The sequence below is a fragment of the Syngnathus typhle genome, linkage group LG3 (genome assembly GCF_033458585.1).
Source record: "Syngnathus typhle isolate RoL2023-S1 ecotype Sweden linkage group LG3, RoL_Styp_1.0, whole genome shotgun sequence".
NCBI classification, from domain to species: Eukaryota; Metazoa; Chordata; class Actinopteri; order Syngnathiformes; family Syngnathidae; genus Syngnathus; species Syngnathus typhle.
This window is the reverse complement of record NC_083740.1, coordinates 13,309,942-13,325,094: the sequence shown is the minus strand read 5'-3', so window position 1 is coordinate 13,325,094 and position 15,153 is coordinate 13,309,942. Positions and strand designations below refer to the sequence as shown.

General features: G+C 40.3%; 1 protein-coding gene across 6 annotated transcripts in view; it reads left to right on the top strand.

Annotated features, from left to right (window-relative positions):
• Nucleotides 1–15,153, top strand: part of LOC133151447 (serine-rich adhesin for platelets-like) — a 63,118-nt gene that overhangs the window by 1,045 nt on the left and 46,920 nt on the right. The window contains exon 3 of one of the 6 annotated variants that reach the window (XM_061274486.1): nt 363–420. The exons of 3 other annotated variants lie outside the window; for them this stretch is intronic. The gene's annotated coding sequence lies outside the window, so the exon portion shown is untranslated. Of the gene's footprint in view, nt 1–350; nt 421–5,081; nt 5,312–15,153 lie in introns of those variants that run through there. 2 more of the 6 variants (XM_061274487.1, XM_061274484.1) reach the window with 2 other exon arrangements.

The window sequence follows — 15,153 nt, the reverse complement described above, 5'->3', positions numbered from 1 at the left end:
TCAGTATTTGTATTTGTGTGATATCTTTGTTTGGGTGGTGTGCTGTGCTGTGAGATATTATTATATAAAATGGACAGCTTTGCTCAGTAAAGGTTGGGAAACATTGGTCTAAGCCAGGGGTGGGCAAACTTTCTGACTTGCAGGCCGAATTGGGTTCTAAATTTTGACCGGGGGGCCGAACCAGGAGCAGATGGATGTAGTGTTTGTGTCAAGTAATATAAATGACATGTAAAGATCATTGCATAAAAGGTTTTTGCCTTTAGTAGGTAGTAAAGCATGGATATAAAAAAAAGGCTTTTGAAAACTGCAATAAAAGACAAACCTTAATCACTTAGGGTGTCATTGTCTCCGATTACGTCTAGATGGGACCGGCTCGTTTCTGAGAAACAAACTCAGTGCTCCCACTAATTCAACGTAATGGTGAGTTTTATTTTTGTCATTTGTACTTATTTTTATGTCAGTCGTATCCTTTTATTTCATCGTATTTATTAGGGGTGTAAATCGCGGGTTTTGTCACGATACGATATCATATCGATACAAAGATACACGATACGATATTTGGCGATATCTTAAAGCCTGCTGTGATTCATTCACGATACATTGCGATATAGTGCTCTACGATCGATATATATTGTTTTTAAATAAAAAATATAGAACAATATCCTGATTTATAACAATTCATACGCAAAATCAACAAGGTACTGCAAACTCTTTATTTAGGAAATTACAAGAGTATTGTAGTGCTTACAAGTGCTTATTTTAACACTGAACTTTGATGTCGTGTTTTTTCTTTAAATATAAATATAGAGATTTGAATATTTGATCACGGCATGGCAGGATTTACAAACTGCACGTGTCTTGCCCGTTGAGCCATCTTTTCTTTGGAATCCAAAGTGCTTCCAAACGAATGACTTGAAGCCTAAAGGGGAGCAAATTTCCTCGTCTTTTTGGACACTAGCCATAGCACCAGCCCAGGAGCCGCGTACTAGTTGTCGACTCCCCTTTCACGTGCCTGCTCTGCTCACAACACAACACGCCGCTCACCGCTCCCGGAAAGAGGAAGCAAGCAAGCAACAATAAACTGGATTTCAAAATAAAGTCGCGTCTAATGTCCGAGGTCAAACACGGCGATATAAATCGATGTTTACGTTTAGCATCAATGCCAATAAATTGTAGAGCATTATATCGATTAACCGATGTGTATCGATGAATCGTTACACCCCTAGTATTTATATATTTATTATAAATGTATTATTTATTTATTTATTTATTTATTTATTTATTTATATAAATGTATTATTTATTTATATAAATGCCGGTCCGCGAAAATATTTCTGACATGTAACCGGTCCGTGGCGCAAAAAAGGTTGGGGACCACTGCCCTAGTGTACAATGGCCATTACTGCTGTCACCGTATTACGGGTTAGATCACAGATTGTCCTTTGCATTGTCCTGTTCTGTCTAGATCAGTGGTTCTTAACCTTGTTGGAGGTACTGAACCCCACCAGTTTCATATGCAAATTCATCGAACCCCTCTTTAGGGAAAAATAAAAATTTTCAAATTCAAGACAGATGTTTTTTACTCGTGCACAAAAGGAGCTGTTCATAAAATCACCTTGTTCAAAGAACAAAACCATCACAATGCATGAACTCATAACAAATGACATACCTGCAAATCAGTGTGACTTCTGTTACTTTTGTGAGACCAGTTCAGATATGCGTCAGCACAAATTTACACAATAAATCAGGTATGTTCGGACCGCTGCAGTGGAGGCTCTGCCGAACCCCTAAGACGGACTCACCGAACCCCTAGGGTTCGATCGAACCCAGGTTAAGAACCACTTATCTAGATTAAAAAGGAGCAATTCGACACTGAGTCCCTGTCGAGCTCCCTCGTGTGATACACCTTAAAAATGCTGTGTTAAAAACAACCTTATTTTGGTCAAAAATTAGACCTTTTTTCTATTACTGCTTATTAACCGATTATAGTTGTTTTATTTGGTAATGTTTCCTGGTTAAAAAACATCCATCCATCCACCCTTCTATTTTCTGTATTGCTTGTCCTCACAGGGTTGCGGGCGTGCTGGAGCCTATCCCAGCCGTCATCAGGCAGTAGGTGGGGGACAGCCTGAACCAGTTGCCAGCTCAGTGGCCTAGTGGTAGAGTGTCTGCCCTGAGACTGGAAGGTTGTTGGTTCAAACCCCAGCCGGGTCATACCAAAGACTATAAAAGTGGGACCCATTGCCTCCCTGCTTGGCACTCAGCATTAAGGGTTGGAATTGGGGGGTTAGATCACCAAATGATTCCCGGGCGCGGCTCCGCTGCTGCTCACTGCTCCCTTCAGGGATGGGTTAAATGCAGAGACAAATTTCACCACACCCAGATATGTGTGTGACAATCATTGGGTCTTTACCTTTTTACCAATCGCAGGGCACACAGAGACGAACAACCATCCGTGCTCGCATTCACACCTACGGGCAATTTGGAGTGCTCAATCATCCTCCCATGCATGTTTTTGGGATGTGGGAGGAAACCGGAGTGCCCCAAGAAAACCCACGCAGGCACGGGGACAGCATGCAAATTCCACTAATGGAGGGCCGGAGGTGGAATCAAACCCGCACCCTCCGAACTGTGAGGCGGACGTGCTAACTATTTAGAATTTAATGTAATTAATTAATTTATTTATTTAGAAAAAACGTGCTGTGTGTTATGTTATGCATTGTTATAAATTAGGAAATGCACATTTCAAACAAAAATATTACATTAACTAGCAACTCATACTATCTGAATGTAGTCGAGACGCATTTTTATACAAGTGCAAGCGGACTTGAATGAAGCAAGGGTCAAAGCAAATGTGAAAGATGTACCAGCAATCGGGCCTGTTTGCTGCCAAAGTGACGCCACCCACGAAGAATACGGCACAGCAAATACTAAACAAATTTGATTGCACGGCTGCGCATACGCTTCTCCCCTCGAGTTGAGTCGTGTGGCTACCTCAGCGTTCACAGGGACCTCAAAGTGTTTATCGAGCGAGGGAAGGGTTGTCTTTAATGCAGAAAGACTTGCCAGACTAAGAGACCCCTTTAGAGTTAGGAAACAATATGGCGTCATTTTGGGGGCGTGGGATAGCTGGAGGTAAAAAGATCTAGCGCGCTCGCTTGAAAATCTACAAAAGTCAAAGTTAAAGTCAGCTTTATTGTCAATTCCTTCACATGTCAAGACACACAAAGAAACCGAAATTACGTTTTCTCTATCCCACGAGACATATTGCACGATAGACATACAAGTAAACGACACAATATAAAAACAAGAAGGCACAGACACTAAATAATAATAAATAAATAAATAAAATGAGTGATGAACAAATAATAAACAAATAACCCAATAAATAAGAGGAGCAAAACTGAGCCAGTGCATATTTCAACCGTGTTTAGATAGGAATGAATGCGAAAAACAGTGAATATCTGAGTACGACTTTTGTGCCATGCGGTCGGTCTCTGGTAATGCCAAGTCAACGACAGGGACAGTAGAGGAGGATGTACCAGGCACCTCACAAAATCAGAACTATTCCGCTGACTATTTGTAAAATTATTTTACAAGTTGAAGTGGAAAATAGGAGGAATGTGCATATTAATTCTGATGGTGATTGGTTATACTTTTCAGAGATGTATAGCAATGCTAAATTTACAGCTCAGAGTCAGACAGCAAAAAAGACACTGTAGTTAGCTCCCGCTAGCTCATACGGCTTGCCGAGGCTAAATTAGCTTCTTACGGCTAAACGGACAAGAATAGCAGCACGATTTCAGCTCCTTATCAGCCCAACATGGGGTTGTGTGTCATAGCCAAAAAGCTCAGCGTCCGCCACTGACTGTGTTAGTCAACCATCGCCGGTGAGACTGCCAGGTAGACCACCCGGCCACGGCTATTACGATTTTGGCAACGAAAACCACAACAAGATGACATTTTTTTTTACACAAGTGGCACTGTTGAGTACTGGCTTCCCTTCTTTTGCCTCCAGCTAACACCGTGTCACTATTGTGACATAGGCCCGAAAGGCTTTTTACGCTGCCCTCCCACAAAGGTTCACCAAGTGTCAGTGCGCTAAAGGGGAAATGAGAGCATTGTATACATATATGCACCCTGCCATTGGTTGGCAACTGGTTCATGGTGTGTCCCTCACCTACTACTGCTCGATGACTGCTGGGATAGGCTCCAGCACGCCCGTGACCCCCGTGGGGACAAGAGGTACAGAAAATGGATGGATGGATGGATGGATGGATCAGAATCAGCTTTATTGACCAAATTTGTGCATGCCAAACAGGGAATTTGACTCCAGTTGATCTCAACCTCTGTACAACAGTTAAGTGACTGACAACATTCACGTAACTAACAAATGGATGGATATTGTTTTCAAAATATAATTTAGTATAGCCAGGCAGCAAGCCTCGCTGTAAACTACTATAGGTATTACTCCTGCTGCGTAGCCTCATTAAACACCAAATAGCTAAAGATACTGCTAGTATATATTTCATAAGAGGTGGGAGAGAATTATAAACTGGTGAGGAAAGTGCTTATCACACCATTAAGACAATATCAGAAACAACGATAATTATGACAATGATGATAATAGTTAAATATTTGTACTTTTGTACTGCTACTTTGGCTTCACTAAAACCTCTCTGATCTTTTTCTCTCCTTTCCCTCATTTGACCCGGAACAGGAGGGGGGGGTCATAATTTACCAGGCAGCACCGGCCCCCTCCTACGTTTTTGCGTGGACGGTGGACCTTGAGAGGGCTTAGATTACCTGCTAGTCACGCATTCACCTACCCACCAACATCTCGTGTAAACACACAACTGAATCATACCTCCCACCCTGGACTGGTCTGTCTGTGTTTGTGTATTGCTCTGCTCTGTCTGTGGCATGCACATTTTTTTTTCTTCCCTCTGAATTGCCAGAAGCAAACCATACAACGGGTTGCCTCGGGCTCCCTGCCTCCCCCTTCCCACTTATGACCACGTCACATACTGCGTAGTCTTCCCTCTCTCGCGCCTGCCCACAGCAGTGATAATTTGATGTGACGCATGAGCGTGCAGTGCAGCGTGGGGTTGTGTGACGATGTGTGTGTTTATGCGGAGGAGGAATGTTTGTGTATAAGATTGTGTGCGCGAGGACACATAGTCAAGTACATGCTAGACTGAAGCAGGGAGAGGAGGCGATTTGACGGTGCTTCCATGAATTTTCTCCCCTACACAGACATTTCTTGACTGCGCAACTAGAAAGGAATTCTGAGCTAGAAGTTACAGGTTTGGTAAGTTATGTCCTTGATAGGCAAATGTTGCCTTCATGCTTTCTGCATCACTAGTATGTATATGTGATTGTCTGTATGGACATAGTATGTAAGTGTACTTACATTACATTTGGGAAGTGAATGGTTTATGGACTTTGAAACGTTGACCTGTGCAATGCTAGTCAATCATTTAACATTAACCTGTGTTGGGGGAAAGTTACACATTTCTGCTTTTTGAAAATGTCTTTGATCTTGGAATGTAAATTTCAGGCTTTGATTATGTGGAAGCTTTCAAAGAATTTCTGTAAAGACAGCACACATTTGACATTGGTTACCATCAGTGATAAGTGGATTGGGACCTTGAAGGCGATATCCGTTTGAATCCTCTGTTGCTGAACACAACTACTGAACATGCACACTAATGTAAATAAGACTTAATCCTTTCAAAATTGTTTGTACTATACAGCAGCAGTCCCCAACATTTTTAAGTGCAAAAATCACTGGCCATCATTACATTTGTTGTTTCAGCAATGCCTAATGATAATAAATACTAGAATGCCACAAGTAGAGTTTAGACCTCCACCAAGGATGCGCTCTAATAAATGTGAAAAGAATTTAAAGAATTTACCATTTGGATCTGTTTATGTTTTTTTAGTTAGCAGGCTACTTCTTGTTTAATCAAGGATGGGGAATAAACAGGAGGTACCAATATTGTTCTGGGGGTTGGATATTGGCAATTATCATAGTAGTTACTATGTTGACTCGCAGGTAGACAAAATGTTATACACCATTATTTAGATACAAATGGTAATTAGTTGCTGAGATGTAATAAACTATGTATGCAGCACTTCCATGTTAGGCAAAAGGCAGCTGTCCACTTCCTGTAGGCATGTCAGTAGATAATGCAAATGGGAAATTTGCTTTTGATGTATTTTGGGCCTGGAAAAAAACTTGCAATGGATTATTTACAATCCCTGATACACAACCCAAGGCTATCACACAGAGGTGATTTTACAGTCAGATGGCAGTACAGTACCTTGTAACATATTGACAGCTGAAACTGTTAAGCTATCTGGCCACAGGGAATGCTTAATGTTTTACCATGCCTAATAAGGCTCTTTGGATTGATCCAAGTATCAACTTTACATTTATTTCTATAATAATCATTTTGTACATTTTACGTTGAGTCATAGTATTATGCTTTATTTGATATTTTTTATCTCCCAGTTAGCTCTTTAATATCTAAAGAAATTTAAGAGCGGCAGAAACTACGGTAGAATACGCAGATTACTACTACTTTGTATATGGTAACTTTCATTACATTATCTTTCCACAGTTAAGAACTTAACAAGAAAGTTGAATTTGCACAAAACATGTTATTTAATAGGACAAGCAATCTAAAATTGCATTTTTTTAAAATCTAAATCTACTTGGTATCAGTATGTGCAATACTGGTGCCAGTATTTATTTGGTATGGATTGATACCAAAATATCAGATATCGCACAGTCCTTTAATGCCCAAGGTCCATCAGTTGTACATTACAAAATGAAGCATTCCTCTTCAAAAGTTCTGTGTATTCATTTGCGCAAACCTGCTTTGTCCTATTAGTTTATGTTTTACAAGTCATAGTGGTAACTTTGACAAAGGCTCATATAAACAAAGCTAGACTATTGCACAATATTGTATTGTGGCATGGAAACAAATACTAGTTTTAAAAAAGGATTAAATATACAACCAACCATTACATTGACTGTAGTTATAATTAGTGGGAGCGCTGCACTTGTTTCTGCTCGTCAATAAGGCTCATTTACTAAATAAATGCGTAGGATGTTCGTACTGTGCGCACAAATTGAGAATATACTCAAAATCATTGTCAAATTCAGGACACGTGCGCACCAGCTCATTTTGTTCGCACAACTGTTAGTATGTCGATGAATCAGTTTTCATTCTAAATGACCAATTAGTATAAGCCATGTTCATTTCAATCTGTTTGACAGATCACTTCATTCCGCGAAGGTTAATACAAAGAAATAAAAACAGCTGCGAGAGAAGTTCATAACTTTCTCAGTCTATCCTATTTTTAAAAGGTTTGTATTACAAGATCCCTCATTAGTTGTGCGTACGCATATTCTATGGATGTTCTAAATTTATTTGCTGAATACGCACAAATCCAGGCACAAAGTGAATCGATAAATCACTCATTACATGTTTTGCACAAATTGGTCTGCATGCACATTAGCAAATGAGGGCAATTGTCTCTTGAATACCGCTTGTTTATTCTAGCACGTTGTTTGCTCTACCCTTTGTCTCATTTTGCCTGTTGCCTATTTTCAAGAAGTTCTGCACATACAGTTTTGCTTTGTTTTTTTACGAACTTTGAGTTTTCATGGACTTACTGTCTCTGTGTACCAAATAGCCCGTTTTTTGGGGGCCCCTTGTACATTATTTCCTAGTGCTGAATGGTTGCTTTGCATGCTTATGCAAAAACCAAAAGAAAAATCACATACTTGTCATGATACACTTGTAGTATTTGGTTGACATTGATGAGAATCTTGAGCCTTCACTCCATTGATGCCAGTCAAGATGCCACAATGCAGAACTGAGTCAAAACTTTTGTATTTGCTTGGTTTCAGCACTAATGCCCTCTGTGCAGCTCACGGCCTGAGCTGCAGAGTTCTGACCATGTATGGCCACTCGATGTGCTCTGTTTTTTTATTTATTTATTTTTATCATGAGGGCAGATATTTCTTAGAGAGCAAGTCACCATCTTTGAGGTATTTGTTTAAGAGTAAAAAGAAATATCTATTCATTTCTGCTCATCTTTCTGCTAATATTGCTTTTGTAATAGTTAAAGAAGATGGGAAATGTGAACTAGATCTGCACTAGAGTTACTGCAGGACCATTTTGTGATTGGAATGGCAAACAGCCAATCTAATCGTTTGGTACTTTGTGCTTTCATTTGTACATTGCACTATTTTTGCCACTTCTGGTAGAGGTTTTCAGAAGTGATTACTAATTCAATACATTATTAGTAGGGGTGTAACGATACATCGATACACATCGATTAATCGATATAATGCTCTACGATTTATTGGCATCGATGCTAAAGGTAAACATCGATTTATATCGCCGTGTTTGACCTCGGACATTAGACGCGACTTTATTTTGAAATCCAGTTCATTGTTGCTTGCTTCCTCTTTCCGGGAGCAGGGAGAAGTGCGCGGCGTTACTGCACGTGAAAGGGGAGTCGACAACTAGTACGCTGCTCCTGGGCTGGTGCTATGGCTAGTGTCCAAAAAGACGAGGAAATTTGCTCCCCTTTAGGCTTCAAGTCATTCGTTTGGAAGCACTTTGGATTCCAACGAAAAGATGGCTCAACGGACAAGACACGTGCACTTTGTAAATCCTGCCATGCGGTGATCAAATATTCAAAAATCTCGCCGCACATTTAAAGAAAAAACACGACATCAAAGTTCAGTGTTAAAGTAAGCAATTTGTACTACAATACTCTTGTAATTTCCTAAGTAAAGAGTTTGCAGTACCTTGTTGATTTTGCGTATGAATTGTTATAAATCAGGATATTGTTCTATATTTTTTATTAAAAAAAAAAAAAAATCGATCGTAGAGCACTATATCGCGATATATCGTGAATGAATCGCAGCAGGCTTTAAGATATCGGCAAATATCGTATCGTAGTTCTTTATATCGATATTATATCGTATCGTGACAAAACCCGCGATTTACACCCCTAATTATTAGCATATCGGTCTTGTATTTGCACATACATACCTGAGTGTTTTTACATTTTCGTAATATTTTCACATATTCCAAATGATGATTTCCTTGTATTTCTATCATCACCTTGCGTATCCACTAGGGGTGTAACGATACATCGATACACATCGATTAATCAATATAATGCTCTACGATTTATTGGCATCGATGCTAAAGGCAAACATCGATTTATATCGCCGTGTTTGACCTCGGACATTAGACGCGACTTTATTTTGAAATCCAGTTCATTGTTGCTTGCTTCCTCTTTCCGGGAGCAGGGAGCAGTGCGCGGCGTTGCTGCACGTGAAAGGGGAGTCGACAACTAGCACGCGGCTCCTGGGCTGGTGCTATGGCTAGTGTCCAAAAAGACGAGGAAATTTGCTCCCCTTTAGGCTTCAAGTCATTCGTTTGGAAGCACTTTGGATTCCAAAGAAAAGATGGCTCAACGGACAAGACACGTGCAGTTTGTAAATCCTGCCATGCGGTGATCAAATATTCAGGGAGCACAAATCTCGCCGCACATTTAAAGAAAAAACACGACATCAAAGTTCAGTGTTAAAGTAAGCAATTTGTATACTACAATACTCTTGTAATTTCCTAAATAAAGAGTTTGCAGTACCTTGTTGATTTTGCGTATGAATTGTTGTAAATCAGGATATTGTTCTATATTTTTTATTAAAAAAAATAATAAAATCGATCGTAGAGCACTATATCGCGATATATCGTGAATGAATCGCAGCAGGCTTTAAGATATCGGCAAATATCGTATCGTAGTTCTTTATATCGATATTATATCGTATCGTGACAAAACCCGTGATTTACACCCCTAGTATCCACTATTATTTCTGTGGCGCAAAGGAGTCCTTTCCTTCATTTGAAAACACTCTGTCACAAACCTTTCATCAGTCATATCACAGTACACGAAAAACTGCCTGTTTAAATCACAAATCAAAATAGACAAGCCTTCAACTGTGACTGTTGGTGAATAGAATGTTAGTCACACACTGACAAATTTTTGAGTAACTGAGAAGGCTGTTATTTCTATGGCAACCGCTTTTGCTGTGGATGTGATTTCTGTGTAGCTTGGAGTTGCACCACTGCTTCTCATACTCCTGGCTGCATCTCTGCTGACTGCAGAAGTGCTGCTGTAATGTGACGCAGTGGTGTACTTGCCAAATGTTTCGATGAAGTAAAGGTGAGCCTTCTGCTCCCTTACTGTTGTTCTTTGGGTCAGGCCACAGTTGTAAATAAGAACTTTTTCTTCATTGTTTGCCTGGGTAAATAAAGGTTAAATAAAAAAAATTAAAAAAATTACTGATCTTTTGGGGGACTCTTCTAGATATGTACATATCTGTTAAATAATGATACGTATATACACATAGGGTGAAAAGTTGCTTTATCCTTATTGAGTTTATTTCATGTGAATGTACATGCTTTGCAGTTTCAGTTTTTTAAAACCATTACGACTATCACTCAAATCATCTTTACAAGATCTGTCTAATAATGCTGGTGTCATGTAAATAGAAAAACTATCCACCGTTTAGTAGAACCTGAAAGTATCCCTCACAATATATTTACTCTTTTCTCTTGGCATTTTGGGGAAGCCATACAGAATACTGTTCACGTTTGCTGATTACTGGTGAGTTCCAAAGTACTTCACGGTTCGTGTGAAGTGTGCACTACACAACAGCATAAGCATAATTGCCCGAGCGATCACCGCAAAGAATTATCGTTTCACAGTGCCGTCCGTCACTGGGCTACCTCTGCCACATCTGTGGGCTGTGAGAATGGAGCTCGAACTGCAGTCAATCCTTGGAGCTGGGTTCACTCAGTCACCACGTCCTCATGGACCTTGTTCTGTGGCCCAGATCTGTTGAACCTCTACTTGTTTGAAAGTCCTGTTCCATCTAGCTGTCTTTGAACTGTGAGCTGGTGTGTAACAGAGTTGAGAAGCATGATGGCTTTGAAATGGACTGGGAGATGGATTCCTTCATGTCAGCATTTACCAGCACACTTCATGGTGGCAGGTTTGTCAGTGATAGTGTGGCTGCTTATCTTATTATGGATACCATTTTCCTCTGTGATCTCCAAAAAGGCAGAAACAATTTATCCTCCACTGCGTGTGCCAGTCGAACATTCACTGTCCACGGAGTAAGATTCTTAATTCTTATCTGATACGATTATCTTTTAAGCCATTACTACGATTGGGGCTGACCTATATTGCGGGAGTGGAAATTCCGGGCTAAATTCAGTTTGAGTTCAAGAATTTGTTGAGTTGATCATTAACACTTTCTCGACAATCTCGGTTAAGGAGGGAAGGTTTGAGATGAGTTCTCTTTTGTAGAAGTGGCTCGTTGTCAGCTACAGTGGGGCAAAAAAGTATTTAGTCAGTCACCAATTGTGCAAATTCTCCCACTTGGAAGATGAGAGATGTCTGTAAGTTTCATCATCGGTACACTTCAACCATGAAAGACAAATAAAAAAAAAAAAAAAATCCAGAAAACCACATTGTCTGATTTTTAAAGAATTTATTTGCAAATTATGGTGGAAAATAAGTATTTGGTCAATAATGGCCTTGATTTGGGCTCCACGCAAGATCTCACCTCGTTGGGTCAAAATGATCACAAGAACGGTGAACAAAAATCCCAGAAAAACACGGAGGGACCTAGTGAATGACCTGCAGAGAGCTGGGACCAAAGTAACAAAGACGACCATCAGTAACACACTACGTCGCCAGGGACTCAAATCCTCCAGTGCCAGACATGTCCCCCTGCTTGAGACAGGACATGTTCAGGAGACAGATTTCACAATAGTTCTGAAAGAGTCAGATGGTTTGAGCTCCTGAACCAAATCCGGTATAGTTATTTTCATCCACTGTCTCAAATTGGTGGCTCGGTGGTGCACTGGGTAGCACATCCACCTCACAGTTAGGAGGGTGACGGTTCGATTCCACCTCCGACCCTCCCTGTGTGGAGTTTGAATGTTCTCCCTGAGCCTGCGTGGGTTTCTTCCGGACACTCCGGTTTCCTCCCACATCCCAAAAACATGCTTGAAAGGCCCATTGTGCACTCCAAATTGCCCCTAGGTGTGGGTGCGAGTGTGGATGGTTGTACGGCTCTGTGTGCCCTGTGATTGGCTGGCAACCGGTTCAGGGTGTCCCCCGCCTACTACCCGATGACCGCTGGTTTAAATTTAGGAATTTGGTCCATATATAAGGCGCACCGGCCTATAAGGCGCACTGTCCGCTTTTGAGAAAACGTTAGGTTTTTAGATGTGCCTTATAGTCCAGAAAATACGGTAATTAAACTTGTAAATCAAGGTACCACTGTATGGTTAGAGTTTAGAAGATTAAGCAGAAAACAACGAGAAAGTGAGAATAGCTGTCTGTTTGAGCCAAATTATTAGAACGTAATTTGGATGAATATTTTTTAGTTTGATCATTCAGAAGAATATTAGGAAAGCTTTAAATTAGTTACGTAGAATTTTAGTATTAGTAGGTTTCTATGGGATACATGTGATTTAGATTAAGAGAAGTGCACAGGCAAGTAGCAATGAAGGCACATTTTTTTACCTTATCCGTATCCCGTGCATTATGAGATTGACGGTGTTTGACCAAGTGATATTGCTATTTTATGTGAACTTTCTTGTGTTTTTTATTGAGAAGATTATTTTGTTCAGAAATTGATCAAGACGTTCAAGAGTTAAAGAAAACAAAAGCAAACTCAACTGATCCATCAGTACACCACCGAAGCAATATGTATGATGAAAATGCATTGGAAAAGGATACGAGTCAGAAAACCTTAAGATGCCCACACGAAGTGGTTTGATTAGTAACCGCATGAACAAAGTTTGCCACTACACTGTCTCTGTTGCTATTGTATGCATGAAGTGAATAATTTCCGTGGAAAATACCGACAGTTTATTCAGTAGTTATCAACTTCATGTGTTGAATAGTTAAAACATTGGGAAAAAGATAGTCATAAGTAGTTGCAGCGCTGCTTCAAGCTCTGTTTGGAATGCAATTAGGTATGAATAGACAGGCAGTGCAGTCTTGAAGATTGCCCCCGGCACATTTTTAAACACTTGGATGACGACATCCAAGTGATTGCCTGAAGGTTACTACAGTCCTGTTTTCATGACCCTAATGTGTTGCTGATTGGCTGCGCTTTGCTCTTTGGGATGGTTCATTTCTGTGGGCAGAGGAAAACTGATAGAGATGTCAAGTGAGTTGACAACCTAATTGGTTTGGGTTATCCCCGCCAGTGAAACCACCTTTCATGCCAGTGGAATGCATGTTTCAGAGCCTGTTCTCATGAGAATTCTGCAGGATTGTGCACAAAACATAGTAATTCACTCTTAATTTTAAGAAAACAGGATTGCAACCTGTTCCAATTTTTAATAAATTAGTAAAAGAAAGAAAAGGAAATAACAAAATTAGAAATAATCTATTCCAGGCCTGAGTTAACGCCCCCTCCCCCCAAAATAGGCACTGTTTATGTAAAATTTTAACATTCCTAAGAGTAAACCATAGTTTAAAACAATTTATTGTCACTTGCCAGATTATTTTTGCGGGAGGATTACTGAAGGCTAATTAAAACTAAATGCAGCTCAACCTTGCAGTGAGCCTGTTAACATGCGCATTATCGGATGGAGTGATCAGATTATTTAACTGTTAACATGCACATTATCGGATGGAGTGATCAGATTATTTAACTGTTAACATGCAGATTATCGGATGGAGTGATCAGATTATTCGAGTACTCATGTCAACTGCATAACCGGATATCCTTTTTTTGGAGAACAGTCCTTAACTGTTTATGAGGAATTACTGTAGATAAATACACCTAGAAACTTCTTTGTGCATTTATGCCAATTTATTGTAATTATATATTATTTAACTATATTATATAATTATACATTATAATTATAATGATATTATTGCAATTGTAATTGAAATTTTAATTGAAATTGAAATTGGTGGAATGTTCCATGTCCAGTTCTAAGGTCATGTAAAGGGTCAGGTGAATTACATACTGGAAATAGAGACCATCATATTGTGCTTGATGTCACTTGTGTGAAAATGTAGAGGTGTATTTTTCACAATTGCGTTTCAACTTGAAGCATCAATTTGGACAGCACAAAAGTTAGGGGATTCTTCTTCAGTAAGGTACATGTATATTCTCTGTACCTGGAGTTGTCACCCAGAGGCCCAACAGTCATTGCTAGATAATGAAGATTGCACACTGTCCTTAATCTGATCATCTTTATATGGCTGCTCCTCCTTTCATTTTGCCTCTGACCCATATAAACACACAGTCGCACACACACGCACACACATTTACAGTACAGTATAGTTGTAGCACAATTTGTTGATTTATATGGATGAAGAGGGACACTTATTTGGTGAAAATTTGAAACAGTGACCATGCTGTAAATTAATCTATTTGTTGACGTTGCATTGAGCCATGCCTCAATCAACTTTAACCTGCAGAGGGCAGCACTGGTCTAGTTCCATCGTACAGTAGTCATGCAGACAGATATCTGTGCAGGTTCAAATGTAGTTGGTTCCGTAGCATACAGGCTTTTAGCTTGAAGTATTCCCATGACAAAATTTGAGAGGGATTGCACATTTGGGACGTCTTCTAGTTTGTTCTCGTTGTCCATCCAACCACTATTTTATTTTGCTGCCCAAATAACTACATCAGGGCGGCACGGTGGTGCACTGGTTAGCACGTCCGCCTCGGAGTTCAGAGGGTGCGGGTTCGAGTCCACCTCCGGCCCTCCCTGTGTGGAGTTTGCATGTTCTCCCCGTGCCTGTGTGGATTCTCTCCGGGCACTCCGGTTTCCTCCCACATCCGAAAAAATTGCTTGGTGGGCCGATTGAGCACTCCAAATTGCCCATAGGTGCGAGTGCGAGTGTGGCTGGTTCTTCGTCTCTGTGTGCCCTGCGATTGGCTGGAAACCAGTTCAGGGTGTCCCCCGCCTACTGCCCGATGATTACTGGGATAGGCTCCAGCACACCCACAACCCTCGTGGGGACAAGTAGTGCAGAAAATTGATGGATGGATGAATGAATAACTACATCAGT